This window comes from Heptranchias perlo, chromosome 8 (genome assembly GCF_035084215.1).
Source record: "Heptranchias perlo isolate sHepPer1 chromosome 8, sHepPer1.hap1, whole genome shotgun sequence".
NCBI lineage: Eukaryota > Metazoa > Chordata > Chondrichthyes > Hexanchiformes > Hexanchidae > Heptranchias > Heptranchias perlo.
The window spans coordinates 20,602,478-20,626,196 of NC_090332.1; the positions used below are offsets into that span (position 1 = coordinate 20,602,478).

At 42.5% G+C, this 23,719-nt stretch overlaps 1 long non-coding RNA gene across 2 annotated transcripts in view; it reads right to left on the reverse strand.

The window, feature by feature from the left end:
* The window catches only part of LOC137324157 (uncharacterized), a 42,528-nt gene extending 24,964 nt beyond the window's left edge, over positions 1 to 17,564 (reverse strand). Inside the window, exons 1-2 of one of the 2 annotated variants that reach the window (XR_010963515.1) lie at positions 17,434 to 17,564; positions 10,221 to 10,502 (exon numbers count right to left, since the gene is read on the reverse strand). This is a non-coding gene — a long non-coding RNA (uncharacterized lncRNA). Of the gene's footprint in view, positions 1 to 10,220; positions 10,503 to 13,922; positions 14,422 to 17,433 lie in introns of those variants that run through there. The other variant, XR_010963516.1, reaches the window with a different exon arrangement.
* Positions 17,565 to 23,719: the final 6,155 nt, after the last annotated feature.

The window sequence follows — 23,719 nt, forward strand, 5'->3', positions numbered from 1 at the left end:
TCCTTTGTGCTAGGTATGACTCCAGCCACTGGAGAGTTTTGCCGATTCCCATTGACTTCAATTTCACGAGGGCTCCTTGGTGTCACACTCGGTCAAATGCTGCCTTGATGTCAAGGGCAGTCAATCTCACCTCACCTCTGGAATTCAGCTCTTTTATCCATGTTTGGACCAAGGCTGTAATGAGGTCTGGAGCCAAGTGGTCCTGGTGGAACCCAAAGTGAGCATAGGTGACCAGGTTATTGGTGAGTAAGTGCCGCTTGATAGCACTATTGACGACACCTTCTATCACTTTGCTGATGATTGAGAGTAGACTGATGGGGCGGTAATTGGCCGGATTGGATTTGTCCTGCTTTTTGTGGACAGGACATACCTGGGCAATTTTCCACATTGTCGGGTAGATGCCAGTGTTGTAGCTGTACAAGAACAGTTTGGCTAGAGGCGCGGCTAGTTCTATCCACCTTATCTACCTTTCCTGCTACCTTTAGGGATCTGTGGACATGCACTCCAAGGTCCCTCTGTTCCTCTACACCTCTCAGTATCCTCCCATTTATTGAGTACTCCCTTGCCCTCCCCAAATGCATAACCTCACACTTCTCTGGATTGAATTCCATTTGTCACTTTTCGGCCCACCTGACCAGTCCATTGATATCTTCCTGCAGTCTACAGCTTTCCTCCTCACTGTCAACCACATGGCCAATTTTTGTATCATCTGCAAACTTCTTAATCAAGCCCCCCCCACTGCATTCAAGTCCAAATCATTAATATATACCACAGAAAGCAAGGGACCTAATACTGAGCCTTGCGGAATCCCACTGGAAACAGCCTTCCAGTCGCAAAAACACCCATCAACCATTACCCTTTGCTTCCTGCCACTGAGCCAATTTTGGATCCAACTTGCCACTTTCTCTTGGATCCCATGGGCTTTTACTTTTTTGACCAGTCTGCCATGTGGGACCTTGTCAAAAGCCTTGCTAAAATCCATGTACATTACATCAAACACGTTAGCCTCATCAACCCTCAAAAAATTCAATGAAGTTAGTCAGACACGACCCTCCAGTAACAAATCCACGCCGACTGTCTTTGATTAACCCATGCCTTTCTAAATGACGATTTATGCTGTCCCTCAGAATTGATTCCAAGAATTTGCCCACTACCGAGGTTAGACTGATTGGTCTATAATTACTCAGACTATTTCTCCCTTTTTAAACAACGGTACAACGTTAGTAATCCTCCAGCACCACACCTGTAGCCAGGGAGGATCGGAAAATGATGGCCAGAGCCTCCGCTATTTCCTCTCTTGCTTTTCTTAACAGCCTGGGATACATTTCATCTGGACCTGGCGATTTATCTACTTTCAAAGATGCTAAACCCCTAAATTCTTCCTCTCTCACTATGTTTATCCCATCCAATATTTCACACTCCTTTCCTCCTTAATTACAATCTCTGCATCATCCCCCTCTTTTGTGAAGACAGACACAAAGTATTCATTAAGAACCATACCCACATGTCCTGCCTACGTAAACGTAGGTTACATTTTTGGTCTCTAATAGGCCATACTCTTTCCTTAGTTATCCTCTTGCTCTTTATGTATTGATAAAACATTTTTGGGTTTTCCTTAATTTTACTTGCCAGTATTTTTTCATGCCCTCTCTTTGCTTTCCTAATTTCTTTTTTAATTTCACAACTCAGGCTGATTACACACATAAGGGAATGTCCTTTGGTTCTTATGCCACATATATATATATGTGGCATAAGAACCAAAGGACATATATATATATATGTATAAATTCATCTTTCAAAATCCAAAAACAGCTATGCATCAGTGAAATGGACTGTATAAATTAACTGCTGTGCTTAATTTCCTACAATTTCCCATCCTTTAGCACTGGATTGATGTCATGGACCATTACTTGACCAGTTAAGTGACTGTTAAGCCACTTGAGGGGTGCCAAAGGATCATTATTGAAGATGACTCTAATTGGCCTGCTTTCTGATGGCAAGCCCATTGATCAAACTCACCCAATGGAAAATGGAAGTAATTAGCATTAAAAAGCTGTTAAAAGAAAAATAAAATTACAGTACTAAATTAACACCATGGTTTTGAAAAGCAGAAAACATCCCCCTTGATCTTTATCAACCTTTCTGAAAATGAGACACCGTTCTGAAAATGAGACACCCCTTTAGTACCTTGGATAAGGGGCCCAGCCAAGAGGATGAACAACCACCACACAGAAAATCCCTTTTCCCTCTGAAATATGTCAGAGTCCAGGGCATGAAACCGTTTCACATTCTGAGTTATGTTTCAATACAGATAGAATGTAAAAGGAATAGGTTATAGGAAGAATGAATGAAGTCAACTGCTTCTCTTTGCTCTCGTAATTAGGAAGACTATTAAGGATGATATGCTAAGAGCATGATCTGAATGCTTTCTCATTCTTCTGGACACCATTAATGTGTGCTAATTTAATACATCAATGAATTTCTGAATGGGAAAGTTTGTAGGTTTGACAACATTTTGACCAACTTTGCAATTTTTACCAGTTGAAGTCATGCAAGTAAAATCATACAACTCCATTTGTACACGTAGTTACATTTGTCAAAATTACAAAATATAATGTAGAATATTTTTGAGAAACAGGAAGATAATGAAAATACTGCATCAATGATGGATGTGTTAATTGAAACATGCTCAACCAGGATTTGTCCTGCTGACGAAGAACTAAGGTGAAGCACCAAGGTCAGTAGTGAAAGACACTGGGTTGAGTAAAGGAGTAGATAAGCTTTCCCAATGGCCTCGTAGGCAAAATTACTGTCTGGTGTAGTGCTAAACTATACAGTCTGCTGGACTCATTCGGTAGATGCATAAAATGTGGTTTGGAACCTTCACCGAAGGCACTCCACAATGTAATCTTTTTTAATAGGCTTTATGGTATGTAACAGGTTTAACAGTGAATCAGACCGTAAAGTCCTAAAAACAAGCTTCAACAGAACAGGTGTCCTGGGAGACACGAACGTCTGCTAACCGAGGCTAATTCTGTTCTATCTTGCTTGCCAGCTCCCAGGCGTGTGATCACCAGAGCTGCTAAAATGCTCTCCTTTTAAACCCTTCAGGTCCTGGATGCATGTAACCACTGCTGCCTATACCATTCCATGATTACAACAAAAAAGAAGAGTTTAACACAAGTCCATAGAAGGTAGAACTAAGAAGTAAACATACATCTTATCGATAGCTTAGCTAACGATGATGATGACCATTATGAAATAAATTGACGTTTAAGCTCCTCCCACCAAATGCTGCAGTTTCTTTCCAAATTGTTTCTCTACAGTTCATCTCACTTGAGAGAGAGGTTCCCAGGTGGTATGCTATGAACTGTTTGTAGAGCAAAAATAATTAGTATCTGACTATTAGTTTTACACAATTACCTATTACAGCACAAATAAACTTAAACACGAATTATATTTTTGGCATAATAGTATCAACAAAACCAAATATAATCAAACAAGAATCCAGCTCGACATAGCCAGGTATCAGTGTGCAATAAATATTGATAACTTTGCTCAACTACCCCAGATGGTGCTGTTATAATACTTTATGGTCTCAAATAACACACTACTTAGTAAATTCCTTTCTATCTCTGGGGCAGTACCCACCAGCTCTCTCACTACTGTACAAAATGCTGTGATATCACTTCAGCATTTGCTACACCTCTGAATTCACTTTGTGCAATGTAACAGCACGCTCAATCTAAAGTATTCCTGCCTTAAATATGGAAAAACATATTGGAAAGCTTTTCTTTGTTAGAGAAGATGGTTGGTAGTCTTATTTTGGAAAATACATCCTCTTGGAGACTCTACTTGTTGGGTCTCCGACTCAGAAAAGAATAACCTGAAGACACATGTGATGGGCCTCTCTGTCTGACTACCATTCCTCTTTCCAGTCTTGGATGCTTATCCTGGAATTGAAACATAAATATAAAGTTCAGTATCATCGGTTGAAAGAGGTGCTAGAAGGACAGATGAAAGGAAAAAGACCAAAAGGGAGGAAAAGATGCCCTTGTACCACCTGAAGAATGGGAGATTGTATGGAGAATTGAAGCGGGAAGCACAAGACAGAATGGGTTGGAGGAGGCAGATTTGAGCCAAAACCTTCTGGTGATCATCATCATCTCAGGCCCAAATCATCCAGGTACGTCAGCTAGGTGATCCATTAAACTGTATTTACCAACAGAAAGTGGTATTCCCTCTTGGGTAGGAGATGTTTTTAACAAACATTTTGTAGTGTTTCTTGGGGAGTAATTTAGATTGAAAGCACTCCTCCCAGAATATTGTTCTATTTTACAATTCTAATAAAACTGAGAAAGAAAATGGAGTATGGGTCTGCAAATTTCTCCCACTAACAGATCTTGTACTTCTTTCCTCCCTTTTTCCCCCTCGTTCCCTCTCTCTCCCCATTCTAAACAAATTCAAATGAGATTTTTACTGAGTTAAAATCTACCGTATACTAAAGTTGGCCAGACATATAGTATCCAGCAAATGAAGAAGTTCCTGTAGGGAGAACATGCAATGCAGATCCACGTATCGTATTTCTAAAACCAATGTTACCTAACTAAATACTATAAAGGAGGTGAAACTATTAAAGAATCAATTGAACATTGATTGGTGGCATTATATGAAATACGAAAGAATAAGAATAGCCTTGAAATTTTGCATATGCTGTGTTTGTATTTTAAATTTTAAAACAACTTTTGTTTGAACTATGAAAGCCTTGTATTATCTGAATAAACCAGCAGATTGAAACCTTGACATTCTCATGTACAATTACTGTGAACAGCTGCCTTTGTTTTACTTCACATTTGCAAAACATTTGTCTTAATCTTTTAAGCCTATCTCTACCCATGCTAATATTATCTTATTAAACTGTAAAACCGTAACCTTGGAATCTCTTGTAAATGTCACCAAACTGCCTCTATGTTTAAATCTCTTGATACAAACTGTAGCAATGTACAAGCTGTTAGAGTGCTCGAAATGAGTGCCAAAAATGATATGCTTCCATCATATCATATAAAAAATGAATGATTTCCATCAAGAACATGATTTTATATGGCAGTAATATTCCTATGATTTAATTTTTTTTTTACTAAATGCAGAGGTGCCTAATGGCAAATCAACTTTTACAATGCGAGCCAAAAGCATCTATTACTACATATTTTAAAAAGCAAAAATTCAGCTTATTCCTTAAGCTACACCCTCCCCCTCCCTCTCCAACTGCACACACAGATTGTCTCTTAGTGAGTCACTAAGTAGTTGGAGAGCACAATTCAGTAAGATCAGGTTGTACAAACACACCAAGCAGACCCACATATCAATAGATTATCTTGAAGCAGGGTGGACAGGCAGCTTGGTGGAATATATATTCAAATAGTATTGCAGAACATTTTGAGTTCTGGTACCGAGCTCTCTACATCACCTGGAAGACCTCTCTCTATTGGTGGATGGACTTCTGACCTATGGAATGGTCAGTCCACTACTTCAGTCTTTCAGTTAATGACAGTTATTGAAAAATCACCATAAGAAATAGGAGCAGGAGTAGGCCATTCGGCCCCTCGAGCCTGCTCCACCAAGTGGCAGGTAGGTGGTAAACCATTAATATCCATCAAAAGGAAAATCTAGGTGATTATCCTGTGATGGAAATGTCACCTAGTTCAAAAAGAAGCTCTCCTTTTCTCACTCCATCCCTCATATCAGTTAATTAATGTATGTCTTCACATATCGATGGCAGGGATTTTTAAAAGATTATTGCTGTAATTAATTTTTTTTTAAAAAGGGCTCCCTGATGGCTTTGTGAATAAATGCTCTACCTGTGTGTGAAAGCCAGCCATAGGATCCAGAGGATCCCAGGTTCAATTTGTGGTCAGTGCTGACATACTTGTTCTCAGCCAGCACAGCAGCTGAACCCCAGTGTTTCATTCCAATCATTTATCTGCTGTGTAAATTCCCATTAGAATTTAACTCATGTGATGGATTCTACTTACGAAGAATAATCTATGAATTATTTTAAAAGAACATTTGATAATTATTTGAAAAACAGGAATAATAAAGGCAATGGGGAGTAAGCAGAAGAGTGAGATTAGAACAGGTGGCTCACGTGAAGAAAAGCACAGGCGCAGACTTGATGGGTTATTTCTGTGCTAACATTTATGACTCTGTAATATTCATATAGTGGCTTTGACATTCCCCTTTATCACCCAGTGAAATAAATCCCAATATTACTTCTCTAGTCGCACAGTAGTCCAGTTGAAGCCTGTTATCTGTTTGAAATCCTTCTACAAATGCATAGTAGCTACTCTTGAAAAGGTAAATCGCTGTTAAGTATTAGATAAAATCACACACTCAGGAGTTTATTCTGAGGCAGAAACACATTTCAGTGGTTGCATGATATATTTAAACTAATCAAGCTTCACTCTTGCAATTTATGATGTCATCTCAACCACTTGATGTATACTGCCTGGTAACACTTTGCATTGTATACTATTCCACATTTAGGTGAAAAACTGTACCACTTCCTCTTTCTTTCTCTGTGGCAGTAGTGTAGGCATCATATTCTACTGTTTCCCTCTAGCAGCAAAGGACCTTCTTTATATCACACCCATTCTTTTTTATTACAGAAAAAAAAGCGTTGTGTTCCTGGTTTCAAACTTACTTCCAGCATGATTAATTTTACACATTTTAAAACCGCGAGCAGTTTGAGAGCTGCCACTAATTGAGTCATTATTGAATTATTTTCCACAGGGTATTTTTATACACCTAATGTCTAAAATAATAGGCTTCACTTTTTCACTCACTTAAGCAAATGGAATTTAAGTGGAAATTTTATGGCGATACAATCAATAGTTACTGAACACATGTCAAATTCACTGAAGGTCATCTCTTTTCTCTTTTAGCTGTCAGTAAAGCATTTATTTGTTAAATGATTTTCCAAATGAGTTGTTGTAAACATAGACCAAGGATTGATAGATTTTGTCATGCATTAGTGAGATCACCTTGAGTCAAAGGTTATTCGGTGCTGTTATTATATTACATGTTTCTGCAGTTGTAAAATATTTTCATACATAATTCATAATGACTATCTTTCATCACCTGTGCCATTTCATGATAATCTGTAATTTAGCTGACAAGTGTGTTTAAAAAATAACTACAATATAACATGCATATTATCATAACACTTCATATCATAATCTGCTTGTTGTTACTGAGTTTAAGACACAAAATAATTTCCTTTCTTGGGGGTGGTAACTGCCATTTTATTCAGTTCCTCGAAACATTCATCCACTCACTGGCCCTTCAGAGAAATCCCAGATCAAAATTTCAAAGGAGGATATTTAATTTAAAGTTCCAATCTTTTTGTAATTGATAAATTAGTAATTCAAGAGGAATATAGTTGAAATTATTGTTCATAAATGGTATAGTCAATGCCTTCTGGAGATGAGGGGAGAGGAGAAAATTGGAGAGATGAAAAAATAAAAATCTGAAATGAAATTACTGTTTGGATTTAACCAAGATTTGGTCAAAGATAATGGATTACAGATATTCTCTATCATTCACACATGGTGATATACATTATATTTAAGATCTTAAAGATCTATTTTTCATATTGTTCTTGGGATGTGGGTGACACTGGCAAGGCAGTATTACCCATCCTTATTTGCCCTGAGGGCATTGATTCAACCACACAGTGTGGGACCAGTCACCTATAGGCCAGACCAAGGCAGCAGGTCTGTTCCTTGAAGGACATCAGTGAGCCAGTCTGGTTTTCAATCGAGTACTAGCCCACAAATTACAAGATTTTTATTGGATTTAACTAGCATGGTGGGGTTTGAACTCACAACCTCTAGGTTGCTACATCTAGCAACGTAACCATGAGGCTACCATACACTTCAGTATAGGTCAAATTTGAATTATGCCTCCAAACATATATATATTTTTTCAATTCTTTACCAGTATGTCAGTGTCAATAGGGGTAATTTTAACTCCAAAGAAGGGTGGGTTGGGGGGCAGGTTAAAATAAGAGTTTTTTGAAGCATGACTGCAACTAACCCGCCCACTTCCGGGTTTAACCCAGGCGCGTTTGGATGCTCACATCCAAAACCCGGAAATCCCATCCCCACTTAATGCCAGTGAGCGGATTGTTAAAGGGGCAATTTACCTCATTGAAATAGTTGAGGTACTTAATTTTTTGTTGATTCTAAGTCTGAAATGAATTTAACCTCTCCTTTAAATCTGTGGTTGACGCATCTCAATAAAAGCTCAAGCATTGCATCTGGTCTCTCAGTTCTCTCAGGCCAACATTTGGCTGAGTTCTTCTTGTGTTGAGACTGAGAGTTCTTTGTTGAGAAAGCTTCAGGGTGACTTTGGAGTCTCTCAAACTGACAAGATAGAAGGTTGGGGGCGCAATGGATGTATTCCAGAGGACATCTGAGGAGGACAAAAATGACCATGCACTGCAGCCACATCGTGCTGTGTTGGGATCTGCAGGTTCACAAGACAAAGGTGCACAACGAGGACTTGCAGAATGGCAGAGAGGGGACCAACAGAGGGGCCGAGGTCACAGGAGGCACTAACCATGTGAGAGGGTATACAGGCAAAGGCTGAGCTTCCTGGACCTCTCTAAGGAGCAGTGTCTACGCAGGTTCAGATTGAGTCGGCAGGTGGTCACAGACATCTGCAGGCTCCTTGAGGAGTAGCTGCTCCCCGCTGGACCTGGTCGCTATGCATTGCCCATCACAGTAAAAGTAACCACTGCCCTCACTTTCTTGGCACAATGGAAGGATCCAGAGGCAGCCAGTAACATCTGCAGGGTGTCTCAATCTTCTGTACACAAGTGTGTAAGGCAGGTGATGGATGGGTTGTTTGCCAGGGCGTCCGATTACGTGAACTTTCCCTGCGATGGCATCAGCCAGAACGAGCGGGCAATGGGTTTCAATTCTCTGGCTGGCTTCTCATGGGTGCAGGGCGGAATCGATTGCACACACATGGCAATCTGAGGACCACCCCATGAGCCAGGAGCCTTCAGAAACCGAAAGGACTATCACTCCATCAATGCACAGCTGGTGTGCGACCACCGGAAGAGATTTCTGCAGCTGTGCGCCAGATTCCCCGGCAGCTGTCATGATTCATTCATTTTGCGCTAGTCCAACATTCCAGACCTCTTCCAAACAGGAGACAGACTTAAGGACTGGTTCCTTGGAGACAAAGGATACCCCCTGCAAACGTGGATCAATGAGAAATCCCACCAACGAGGCACAAGAGCGATACAACCAGAGCCACATGACACCGTCGTTGAGCAAGCCATAGGCATGTTGCAGTTGAAGATGCGTTTCAGGTGCCTGGATAGGTCTGGAGGAGCCCTTCAGTACTCATCAGCGGGGGTGCCCAGAATAATCACGGTGTGCTGTATCCTGCACAACATGGCACAGCGGAGAGGTTCACAGTTGGAGGAGGATGAAGGCATTCGTCAAGTATCCTCTGTTGGTGACAACATTGAAGAGGAGGAGGAGGAGGAAAATGAAAATGAAGGTGGGGCACCCATCGCCAGACCGTTCACGCACGTTGCTGCGCGGGATGCCCTCATCCCTCAGGTTCTCATAATGAGAGTTGCAAAATAAAAAGACTGAGATACTAAGGCTGCCTGGCATAATCACCACCAACACCCCCCTTCCCTTTGCATAAAACAGTCCTTCAACCACACACACACACCCATTGCAATGGGTAACGTCATATATTAGCATTCATGATGAAGCAAATGAAAGGGCGACTTAACACTCAGGATGCAATAATGGCCATGGCGTGGAAGTGGTGAAAATCTATACATTTTATGTGCCGATATAAGAAAAATGAAAAATTATCAACATAATGCATTAGAGGGCTATTATCAGACAGATGCATCACATTGCATCAGGATTGGATTGAGTGGCACTGGTGGGTGCATTAATGGGGAGGTGAGCAAGTGCATAGAAAAGGATGGTTGTTGGTGAAACTTTAGTGGGTGTGAGGAGTATTGTAATGGAGTAGGCTTACCAAGGCGGAATGTGAGGAGGGGTGTGTTGTCCACCACAGGATGTGGGTGAATCAGCAAATGTACTCACTTTTCCTGACCTGGTTAGGTCATTAAACCGTTTCCTGCAGTGCAGCCAAGACCTGGGCACTGTGCTCCTGCTGCTCACCTTTCCTGCCATCTCCAACCATGCCTTTTTGATAGCAGAACCAGGTTTCTTCCTCTCGTCACTTGGTACATCACCTCCCTCCTCATTCTCACTGCATTCAGCAGTACTTCCAGCAAAGCATCAATAAACCTCGGTGTTGCCTTTACTCTCCTGGAAGCCATTTGTGTTTTTCCTCCTTTCTTCTCCAAAATCCATTCTTGCTTTGTCCCTTTAAATAGTGGCCTTCAGGTCGCATCATGCGAGTGCACAGTACTCCCACTGCGCAGCTTAGAGACGCAAAACCTGGAAGTAAAATTAAGTGTCTTCAATTGCGTTGCGATCGCAGATTCTGACATGCTCACTTTACTTCCGGGTTTCCCACACGGTAATCTACCCACCCGCTGAGTTCCTGGCTCCAGGTAAAAATCATGCCCAATATCTTGTTTTCAGGCATTGGAAATCCGAGTTTCTGTTCCTTAATGAGGAACATATCTTCTAAAGCAGAGATCTAACTCGTAAATAAAATGTCATTATTCCAGATAATAGGAGAGATTTTCCTGAGTCTGCACCCAGGCACACTGGATTTCCTGGGTGCAACAAATATCAGAAAATCAGGCGGGTCAGAGTGCATACTTGTTAAGGAACCTGCCCGATTTTTCCTTCCACTTAATTTAATCAAGGAAAATCAGGCAGGCTCCTTTACAGGCATGTCCTAGATTCACTGCACCGGAGCGATCCATTGTGCCTGGGCCCAGACTCAGGAAAATCTCTCCTACTAATTCTAAAAACACAATTACAAATATCCAACTTCAAAAAATGTTAGTACACTATCCTGAATGGAATTTCTTATTCAGCTTTATTCCAAAACATGAAATAAAAACAGAAAATGCTGAAAGTACACAGATGGTTTGTCAGCATCTGAAAGAGAAAAGAAAGTTAATGTGACGGTTAGAGAAGCCTCATCAGAATTGATGGCTACTGATAGATATTTTTTATTATGGATTTCCAATGATCACATTGTTTTCTTTTTATGTCTTTAACTCAAAACCATTCCATACAGCATGAAGAACATTTCCCAAATGGCTGCGTTGCTAGCGTTCATTCTCCAGTGTAAAAAGCCTATAAGTGCTCCAGGCATGAATGAATTATACAATGGTCTTTGGTATGAGGAAAAGAAACACCCCAAACAGACTACCTCCAGTCAGATACTCTGTTCTGTAGATAATCTCAGCGCAGCCTCTAAATGAATTTGAGGATGTTGTGTGCATCGCTGCCAACTGTCAAGTAACAGTTCACTCATGTGTGATCATTTTTTGTCACTTGGGTGAATTATCACTCCACTGGGCACTGAAAATATAATTTACCCTCTCAGAATAATCCTGTATAATTTATGTTATCTAATTTTCTAGGTTGTGGTTTAAGTATTGTATTCAGACTGAGGGGGAGGGCTGGTAGGAAAACATTAGAAATAATTTTGATCTAAGGTTTTCCGATGTGCAATTTGCAGCATTAATTTGATGATGTCACCATCACACTACAGTGAGTATTTGGCGTTGCTTCTAAGCACGTCATATTTTCAAAGCTTAATTTTAAATAAAGTACAATAAGTTAGGAATCATTTTATTCAGCACAGTATCTACTACAATCATAGTTGTGCAGAATATGAAAAGTAACTTAGCTAAGTACGATTATCTCAAATTATTGTACATTGAGATACCAATTATTTATCAAGTTGAATAATATCACTAAAAATATGCTGTACACAAGATGTGTACCTCAAGTGTGGATTCAGCATTATCACTATCAACCTGTGGGCAAAACACCTGAATACCTGTGAGGCGTCTGCTAGTCAGAGCAGTACCTGTCGAGCGGCCAAGTGTCTGGCCCTTCCATTCCCCCCTCCAGGTTACCCTATCAACTCTCATGCCATCAAAGTGGGCCAACACTCCAGATGACACTGCTTGTACCCAGTAAATAAAGTGCCCCGATCCCACCTTGATCTGTAACCACGCCCCAAAAATCAGCACCATCCATTTTTGTGAAGTGCGATCTAAGCATACTCAACTGTGTGTATACCTCTCTGTATTAATCTGTGAGCACAATGTGACCTAAAATGTATCACCATAATTCATCTTAATTTGTAAATATATGTGTGAGTTAAAAATCATACTTCTGAGCACACTTTCTGTCAGCTAGTTCTATTAATAATTCCAATGAGCTCATTTATAATGGAAAGTACCCATATAAACTCGTGCTGTCATTACACCCACTCACCAGTGTTGGCACTGCAATGCCTCAGTTTTGCATCTCCTAGATCCTCAGCTTGTATTGCAGAGAAATTACAATGTTCCAAGCAACATTTTAGATCTCTGCTTCCCAAATTGCTGCAAGTTTTGCTATTTATAAATAATATTAAATCAGAGTATTATATAAAAATAAGGACAGAATGCATGACTTTAAAATGGGGACTGAATGCACATTCTGGTACAATTATTCCCCACACTCTAACCTCACTTACCCGACAACTGCACTTGGTCATACTTTCCCACGTGCAATGCCACAGGAGATCAGTATGCATGTGTTTGTGTGTGTATAAAAACATGCTGCAAACAGTGTGAAATTGTGGTCATAATGTTTTGCCAAACGGTGGTGGGGGTGGGGGGCGCAAGAGACCGATCGCAACGCCTGTGAAGTCGGGGGAGCACTCCTGCTCCTCCTAGCTCTGCAGGAAGGGTTTTTAAAAAAAATTAAAATAAAAGTTTTTACACTTAGCTGTTGTTGGAGGCCTCTGGGGCTGAAGAAGCCTGAGCAGGGCAGGTCTAACACCCCGCTCATCGCTGACTAATTTTGAAAAGAGGTCCTTGGCCCCTCATTAACATATTCAAGAAGCATCCATCCTCAAAAACAGGCATTTGGCCCCTCATTAACATACTCAAGAAGCATCCATCCTCAAAAACGGGCCCCATGAATTTAGCAGTGGGACCAACGCCTATGTGGATTGGGTGCAGGCCTTCCCACTGCTAAACTGGTATGCTTTGCACCCAAAAAATGGGCATAACTCGTACGATTTCTACCCCATAAAGTCAGTCACATTCAGAGAGATGCACAGAGAAAGGGACAGTTAGAGAGAGCTACACACGTAAGGACACATATAGATTGATACATACAAGCACAAACAGTCATACACATATACACTTAAATAATAAAGAGATGCACATGCAGCAAAAAATATACACACAGGAAGAGTTATAGATACGGTGACAAATACATATGAATAGTGAAACTGAGGGAGGCAAGGATGGAGGCAGGGGGCTCACTAATTGACTGATTTGTCAGCTTGCTTTGTTTCTCTTTACAATACTACTACAAAGCTACTAACCCCAGAGACTCACTCACCGTGTAGAAAACAAAATCCACTGATAATGGCAGTCAGATGTCTTGTTGGTCATATTGTCCCTACAGACTGATGAACCCATTCAGCTCATTCCTTAGTACAAATCGCACTAAACACCACAATAATAGCTAGAGAGTTGGAGTCTTGACAGAAACAAAAGTGGGTGGAGGAAGCACCCAATACATTATTTTCAAAGACACTGTGCTGCAGGCAAAAGATTAAAAAGAGAACAATAAAAAGGGGAGAGGTATAAATTGAATTTGATAATGCAATCCAAAATTTCAAGAAGACATGACATTCATAGAACTTACCTTATTCATAGAGCTTACCTTATTCCACTCCACAAATGTGCAACTTCTTGCTGTGAAGTTTCATCCATTGGCTTCAAATAATGAGAACAGGTGACTTCAAAAATCAAGCATGGGATTTCAGCTCTTTTAGTTCTGAATTTTTAAAGGTGATCTTCATTTTTGGATTTGGACTCCAGACCTTTGCAGAGTTTATCTAAGATGTGCTCCTCATACCTCTAACTTTCTCTCTCTGTCTTCCTTACACTTCTTTCTGTCTCTCTCTTTGTTCCACGTACTTGTTTCTCCTTGTACCTGTCTGTCTTTTCTGCTCAGTGTGTTTCTTGCGCCGCTCTCAGTGTGGTCCTGGTACCTGCAAGGTGTCCCAGGGTGGTTGCATTAGAAACAGGGCCTGGAACTTCGGACTGGTCGAAGAACTGATGTGGTGGCGTGGACCCCCGACCATGGCAGTAGTGCGGTTTCTGTGGCTCTAGAGCAGCTGTCAAGGCAGTACAAAGTTACAGCTCCTTCTGCTTCCAAAAGGAGTCACTTCTGAAAGCACAGAATGTTCACGGTCTGTAACGTCATGGAGTGAGCTGGCAGTGCAAGAGTTCTGGCTTTGCATGGCTTCTGGCAGCTCAGAAAATGGATTTTAAAAAGTGTTAAATAGAATTCTTGTGAGTGTAGTCTATTTCGATATAAAATGGGAGAATACTTTGAATAAAAAAAGTACTCCTCTAGGCTTGCTTTCCCCTTTAATCATAGAAGAATTACAGCACGGAAGGAGGCCATTCGGCCCATCGAGTCGGTGCCAGGTAAGTAACAGGTTGTGTATTTTACCCCCTCTATCTTTTCCCTTTTCCTGAATATCGGTTCCAGCATCATCAATAGTTGAACTGTGAACTAAAGCCTAGAGACACATGGAGCAGCAGATCTCCTGAGGATCACAGGTGAGCTGGGCTGTAAGTGGCTCTCGAGTACCAACGAGCTGTGGTACTAATTTGATTCCCTGCTCAAAAGCTTTCATTTCCATTTTTATTTTTGATCGAGTTGTTATCTTTTTTACCATATTTAAATCAGTTGGCAAGCATCTGAAAGTTGTAGGTTTGTTATATTTAAAGGTTGAATTCAGTGACCCCACATCCCCTGTGGAAAGCCACACTTGCAGGCAGTAGTGATCGGAGAATTGAAACTACAACATTGTAGCCTCCAGGATTGTGGAATTCACCCTATAATATCCTTTACTTTACATTGAATAATGGGCCTGAAACTCAGGTGCATGTTATATGCAAAAATGTTTATAAGCACAGGGCTTGAAAAGATTATAGACTTTGGGAAGTGTAATTTTGCATTGGAAAATGAGCCTGAAACTTGGATGTATATTATATATGAACATTTTTATAGAGAAAAGCATGTATTACATATGAGTGTGGATTCTATGGGGTCTTCTTTATATTCAAAATATTGTAATAGATTTTTTTTGATGTAGGGTAGAAACTCAAAATGTCAAAACCCGTATTTCCTCTTCATAAATGTTGACTGACTTGTGCATTTCTGGCATTTTCTGTTCTTATTCTTATTGTTCTAAATTTGAAGATTTCCACAGTTTACTTCATTTTTAATTTTTTTAGGCCAATTATTTCAGCATACCAACTGGGCTAGCAAGTAAAATAAAATCAGAAAATGTTGGGAATGCACTGCAGGTAGTTCAGCATCTGAAGAGAGAAAAGATGTATTAATGCTTCCCAACCAGAAATGGGCTAGCAGCTGAAAAGGGTTATCATAATTTTAAACAAAAGGAAAGAAAAACTGCAGATGCTAGAAACAATCAGCAAGTCCATCAGCATCTGTAGCGAGAAGAGGTGAGTTAACGGCCCTGGAAAATTTCAGTGTAACTACGATGCAAGATCGGAGCTGCACTGTTTTTTTCCTTGGAAATTGCCGGGTAGCTGATTTACACAGGTTTTACGTTGAAAATTCACTACCCGCGAATTTCCTCGACTGTTTGCTTCTGCCATATGTCTGCCAAAACCCTGACCTAATTACGTCGATTAACAGGTGACCTAACAAGTCCTGCTGAGGTGCAGCAGGACTTGTTAGGTCACCTGTTAATCAACGTAATTCAACCTCGGAAGAGGCCTCAGATTTTGTAGTTTTATTTTTACAGCTTTACAGTGATTTTTCTTATGATTTTGTTGCTTTTGTGTCACTGAGACCTGCACTAAACATAACCAAATTGTTGTCAGTCTCTGAACCAGAGATTATTTTGAAGGATCAAGCAGCTGCAATGGCTTTTGCAATGGGGTATACCCCTGTCCAGCATCATCGTGGAAGAGAAGCAGCAGTGAGAAACCATGTCAGGAAGCAGCATCCCCCTTGCTATTACCCACCAAGGGAGTGTACCGGCAGCACATATTGTACCAGAACCTGTCAGAGGAGCTGTGTGGCCATTTACACCTCCTCTGGACCCATCTTTTGTTTCTATACTTGTCTAATCATGACCCCCTTTTGTCTTGGACCATCATCACTTTTGTCATTTAATCACTCTTGCCTTCCACCCTATCACACCCTTTTGTTCTTTTCCTGCCCCCTTTCTCTGGCTCTGTACTTGTTTAAAAGCTGTTCATCTCTGACATCTTCCACTTTGGAAAAGAGCCAACCAACCAGAGGAAAACATCCCCAGGGGCCACATTCAACCTGGACCTGTGGAAGGCCATCTTGGCCAGGCCCAGAAGCAGACCCACAAGGAGGTCCTCCGACCTGCCTAACTCCCTCCGCACCAGATGGACAAAGGTCAGGAGCGTGGGACTGAAGTGCAGCCAAAAATTGAGGAACAGCCCCATGAGGGGCTGCAGCCTCTCACACTCCATGGAACACAGACTCAACCAGGCCGCAAAAGTTATAGGCAGCCTAAGAGTCCACTCTCCACAGATGCTGACTGACCTGCCGAGTGTTTGCAGCATTTTCTGTTTTTGTTACCAAAATTTTACCGATCCATTTGAATTACATGTTTTCAGTCTCACCAACAGCTGCTCCTGCCCGAGTAGCTCAGAAACAAACGTCTACTTTTTGACGTTGTTCCCATTTCATTCTGAAGGGGCTGCTCCTCAATGTCTGTGCAAACGATTAACTGGACCACATTTTAAAAATAAAATGTTTCACCCAATAGCTGAACTTCTGACCCCTACATTTGGAAGCCTGATGATAATGAAAAGAGTGTGTGTGTTGGGGGAATGGACACTTTTAAGTGCAATTTTAGTGCTTTGAATTCCTAAATCCGTTTCTGTTTCATTCCAGTATTCGCCATCTGAGTAACAGCATCCACATCGAGCAGTGAGCGCCTTAATATTCTTACTACACCCGCCTCTTTTCAACAAATATCCTCAACTGGATCAGCAGCTTCAGGGCCGCTCACAAAGAGCTTTCGACACTCATTCGAAATGGTTCCTTTTTATATGCCTTCCCGCGTTACATTTAGGCAAAGTTCTTCCCCCAACCCCCAATACACCCACTGAATTGGGGGGCGGCGGGCGGTAGGAGAGTCGTTGCCTACCGGAGAACGTGAAGCACTTGAGTGCCGGCGTGTGGCCCAGCGCCGCGGCGTCTCCCCGGGGCCTTCGCTGCCGTTGCCAGCCACGAGATGCCGCTGTGCACCACTGAACCGTCGTGAGCTGACTCAGTCGTGCAACCGAAAGTAAATCCTGCACACTGGGGATCTCTTCAGAGGAACCCCCGGGGGCGGGGGGGGGGGGGGGGTCTCCAGCCATCTGTTTGTACTCCTGAGCTGCAAATTATAAAGCACTGTTGTTTAGCTGAATAAGGACTTCCTAACAGTCCTATAATTGCGCACCATTGGGTAAGGGATTGCAGGCTTTCCACCTTCGACAACGGGGGGGGGGGGGGGGAAAGACCTTAACCAAGAATGTAGGGCCCTGCGGTTTTATTTTGGAGATCAGACACCATTTGCAAAAGGTTAAAACCAGACTTGGGACAGAAATGAAAAGACAGTGTTGTAATCCACTGCACCATCCAGTCCTCTATCAATAGTTTTAAAGGGTCCCCATCTTCATGAGAAAGTATTTGACAAACTAATCTGCAAACCAATGATGTAATCCTGGAAATTGTATTGAAGCTAACTATTGCATTACTTGTATGTGATGTCATCCTGACAAAAATGATGCATGGTTCTTTCTGCAAACGTCAAAACATTTGTTAAATCCTTCTAATGAACACATAGCCCCTTTAATAAACAAATAAGTTTTCTTTTATATCCTCCCTCCATATAAACTCCCCTACCCATATTCATGGCCATCCCCTCAACCTTCCATCTCACGTGGCCTCTCTACTCCCATCATGTCACAGATAAGGCCATCTCTGATCACTTCCTTGTATTGCTCTCCACTACACATCCCCCTTCCCCCCTCCCAACCTCACTTCCTTCTGCATTCACCCCTGGAAAAAACTCTCCCCCAGGTCACTTACAACGGCACTTTCAAATTCCCAACTATCTAGCTTTTGGCCCTCCATTCACAACATTTCTGCAGCTACCAATCTGCTCAATCACATCCTCACCTCCACTTTTGATGCCCTTGTCCCCACTAAAACCATTACTCTCTCTCAGCCTGGTCGTTCCCCTTGGTTTGGTCCTCATCTCCGCTCCCTTACGTCCAAGGGACGCAGACTTGAATGTTTATGGCGGACAACTGGTTTAGCTATTCATCACCAGATCTGGCTGGACCACATAAAGCACTATCGGGACTTCCTCTGCCAAAACTGCTCACTATTCCAGAATCATCCTGGAATGCAAAGATAACCCTGGCTTCTCTTCACTACAAACCGTCTTCTTAAACCCCTACTCTCCCCTGCCCCCTCCACCCTCACCTCCAACGAAAAGTGCAAAAGCTCATGAACTTATTTGTCACTAAGATTGAGACTATCCATTCGACTGCCTCTGCCACTTCCCTCCCTTCCCTTAGTCCACCACGCCAAATTTCCCCAACGGTTCCCCCATGTCCTAGCCCTGAACTCGCATCTTTACTTTCTCTCCTATCTCCCCTCATGCCCTCTCCGAGCTCATCCACCTCCTGCTCCCTCGGCCCTATTCCCACTAAACTGCTGACCACCCAACTGCCCTTCCTGGCCCCCATGTTAGCTGATATTGTTAACGGTTCCCTCTCCTCAGGTACTGTCCCCCTTCCCTTCAAATCTGCCATTATCACCCCCCTCCTCAAAAAACTCACCCTTGACCCCTCCGTCCTTGCCCCATCTCCAACCTTCCTTTCCTCTCCAAAGTCCTTGAACATGTTGTCGCCTCCCAAACCCATGCCCAACTTTCCCGCAACTCCATGTTTGAATCCCTCCAATCAGGTGTCCGCCCCTGCCACAGTACTTATCAAAATCGCAAATGACTTCCTATGTGACTGTGACCGTGGTAAACTATCCCTCCTCATCCTGTCTGCAGCCTTTGACACAGTTGAGCACACCATCCTCCTCCAATGCCTCTCCTCCGTCGTCCAGCTGGGTGGCAATGCGCTCGCCTGGTTCCATTCTTATCTATCCAGTCGTAACAAGAGAATCAGCTACAATGGCATCTCTTCCCACTCCCGCACCATTACCTCTGGAGTCCCCCAAGCATCTATTCTTGGCCCCGCCTATTTCTCATCTACATGTTGCCCCTCGGCGACATCATCAGAAAGCAAATCAGAGTCCACATGTACGCTGCGACATGCAGCTCTACCTCACAACCACCTCCCTCGACCCCTCCACTGTCTCTCATTTGTCACATTGCTTGTCCGACATCAATGAGCAAAAAGTTCCTCCAACTAAATATTGGGAAGACCAAAGCCATTGTCTTTGGTCCCTGCCATAAACTCCGTACCCTTGCCACCGACTCCATCCCTCCTTGGCCACTGTCTGAGGCTGAACCAGACCGTTTGCAACCTTAGCGTTCTATTTGACCCTGAGATGAGCTTCCAACCACATATCCGCTCCATCACCAAGACCGCCTACTTCCACCTCCATAACATCGCCCGTCTCTGCCCCTGCCTCAGCTCACCTGCTGCTGGAACCCTCATCCATGCCTTTGTTATGTCCAGACTGGACTATTCCAATGCTCTCCTGGGTGGTCTCCCATCTTCCACCCTGCATAAACTTGAACTCATCCAAAACTCTGCTGCCCGTATTCTAACTCGCACCAAGTCCCATTCTCCCATCACCCCTGTGCTCGCTGACCTACATTGGCTCCCGGTCTGGGAATGCCTTGATTTTAAAATTCTCATCCTTGTTTTCAAATCCCTCCATGGCCTCGCCCCTCCCCATCTCTGTAACCTCCTCCAGCCCTTCAATCCTCCGAGATCTCTGCGCTCCTCCAATTCTTGCCTCTTGTGCATCCCTGATTTTAATCACTCCAGCATTGACGGCTGTGCCTTCAGCTGCCTAAGCCCGAAGCTCTGGAATTCCCTCCCTAAACCTCTCCGCTTCTTTACCTCTCCTACCTCTCCTCCTTTAAGACGCTCCTTAAAACCTACCTCTTTGACTAAGCTTTTGGTCACCTGTCCTAATATCTCCTCAAGTGGCTCGGTGTCAAATTTTGTTTGATAACGCTCCTGTGAAGCGCCTTAGGACGTTTTACTATGTTAAAGGCGCTATATAAATGCAAGTTGTTGTTTAAATCGAAGGCATGTAACTCCTTCATGTTTAAAGGAAGGGTTTAAACTAATTTGGCGGGGGGACGGGCACCAGGATGAAACATTAGAGAACAGAAACAAGGTACACAGATGACTGGGAGGGACAAATAGCATTAGAGTAAAGAGGAAGCATCAGAGAGGGGACAAATGCTTAAGAACGTGTGCAGGAATTACAACAATTTTTCATTCCTGTCTGGCGCAAAAATAAAACAGGAAAGGTGGTTCAACCGTGGCTTACAAAAGAAATTAGGGACAGTGTTAGATCCAAAGAGGAGATATATAAAATTGCCAGAAAAAGCGGCAAGCCTGTGGATTGGGAGCAGTTCAGAATTCAGCAAAAGAGGACAAAGAGATTGATTAAGATGGGAAAAATAGAGTGAGAATAAACTAGCAGGCGACATAAAAACTGACTGTAAAAGCTTCTATAAATATGTCAAGAGAAAAAGATTAGTGAAGACAAATGTAAGTCCCTTACAGTCAAAAATGGGGAAAATTATAATGGGGAACAAAGAAATGGCAGGACAATAAACACATACTTTGCTTCTGTCTTCACAAAGGAGGACACGAATAACCTCCCAGAAATGTTAGGGAACCAAGAGTCTAGTGAGAGGGAGGAACTGAAGGAAAACAGTATTAGTAAAAAAAATAGTGCTAGGGAAATTAATGGGGCTAAAGGCTGACAGATCCCCAGGGCCTGATAATCTACATCCCAGAGTACTAAAGGAAGTGGCCCTGGAAATAGTGGATGCATTGGTGATCGTCTTCCAAAATTCTATAGACTCTGGAACAGTTCCTACAGATTGGAGGGTGGCAAATGTAACCCCACTATTTAAAAAAGCCTAACATCAGTAGTGGGGAAAATGCTAGAGTCTATTATAAAAGATGTGATAACAGAACACTTGGAAGGCATTAATGAGATTGGACAAAATCAGCATGGGTTTATGAAAGGGAAATCATGCTGAACAAATCTACTGGAGTTTTTTGAGGAGGTAACTAGTAGAATAGATAGGGGAGAATCAGTGGATGTGGTGTATTTGGATTTTCAGAAGACTTTTGATAAGATCCCAGACAAGAGGTTAGTGTGCAAAATTAAAGCAGATGGGATTGGGGGGAATATACTGGCATGGATTGAGAATTGGTTGACAGACAGGAAACAGAGAGTAGGAATAAACGTGTCCTTTTCCAGGTGGCAGGCAGTGACTAGTGGGGTACCGCAGGGATCAGTGCTTGGGCCCCAGATATTCACAATATATATCAATGATTTGGATGAGGGAACTAAATGTAACATTTCCAAGTTTGCAGACGACAAAGCTGGGGTGGAATGTGAGCTGTGAGGAGGATGCAAAGAGGCTCCAATGTGATTTAGACAAGTTGGGTGAGTGGGCAAGAACATGGCAGAAGCAGTATAACGTGGATAAATGTGAGGTTATCCACTTTGGTTGTAAAAACAGAAAGACAGATTATTATCTAAATGGTGATAGATTGGGAAAAGGGGAGGTGCAACGAAACCTGGGTGTCCTTGTACACCAGTTGCTGAAAGCGAGCATTCAAGTGCAGCAAGCAGTTAGGAAGGCGCATGGTATGTTGGCCTTCATTGCAAGAGGATTTGAGTACAGGAGCAGGGATGTCTAACTGCAGTTATACAGGGCCTTGGTGAGACCACATCTGGGGTAGTGTGTGCAGTTTTGGTCTCCTTATCTGAGGAAGGATGTCCTTGCCATGGAGTGCATGCAACAAAGGTTTACCAGACTGATTCCTGGGATGGCAGGACTGACGTATGAGGAGAGATTGGGTCGACTAGGCCTATATTCACTAGAGTTTAGAAGAATGAGAGGTGATCTCATCGAAACATATAAAATTCTAACAGGACTAGACAGACTAGATGCAGGGAAGATGTTCCCGATGGCTGGGGAGTCCAGAACCAGGGGTCACAGTCCAAGGATACAGGGTATGCCATTTAGAACCGAGATGAGGAGAAATTTCTTCACTCAGAGGGTGGTGAACCTGTGGAATTCTCTACTACAGAAGGCAGTGGAGGCCAAGTCATTAGATGTATTCAAGAAGGAGATAGATATATTTCTTAATGCTAAAGGGATCACGGGATCTGGGGGAAAAGCAGGAACAGGGTACTGAGTTAGACGATCAGCCATGTTAATTTTGAATGGCAGAGCAGGCCTGAATGGCCTACTCCTGGCTCCTATTTTCTATGTTTCTATGTTTCTAGGCAGACTAAGATGAGTTTGGACTGCATGTGCATAAATGCACGTAACGTGGTAAATAAGGTTGGTGAGCTGCAGTCTCAAGTCGCCAAATGGGACTATGATATAGTGGCAATAACAGAAACCTGGCTCAAAGAAGGGGAGGATTGGGTACTTAATATTCCTGGCTATAAGGTATTCAGGAAAGATAGGGAAGGAAAGAAAGGAGAGGGGGCGGCAGTATTGATCAAAGAAACTATTATAGACTGGAAAGGGATGATGTGGTTGAGGGGTCAAAGACAGAATCTAATTGGTTCGAATTAAGGAACAATAGAGGAGCTATTACACTACTGGGTGTATACTATAGGCCACCAAATGTTGGAAAACAGATAGAGGAGCAAATTTGCAAGCAAATTACAGAAAGATGCAAGAACTATAGAGTAGTGATAATAGGGCAACTTCAATTATCCCAATATAGACTGGGACAGTAACAGTGTAAAGGGCAAAGAGGGGGAGGAATTCCTGAAATGTGTACAAGGGAACTTTCTGGAACAGTGTGTTTCCAGCCCAACGAGGAAGGAAACAGTGCTGGATCTAGTTCTGGAGAATGGAGTGGGGCAGTTGGAGCATGTTTCAGTGGGGGAGCATTTGAGGAACAGTCATCATAATATCATTAGGTTTATGTAGGTTTAGGTTTAGTTATGGAAAAGGACAAGGAACAATCAAATGTGAAAATGCTTAACTGGAGGAGGGCTAATTTCAGTGAGTTAAAAAGGGATCTTGCCCAGGTGGATTGTCTGGTCACCACCTTACAGGAAGGATGTAATTGCACTAGAGAGGGTGCAGAGGAGATTTATGAGGATGTTGCCAGGGCAGGAGGATTCTAGCTATAAGACAAGATTGGATAGGCTGGGGTTGCTTTCTTTGGAACAGAGGAGGCTGAGGGGTGATTTGA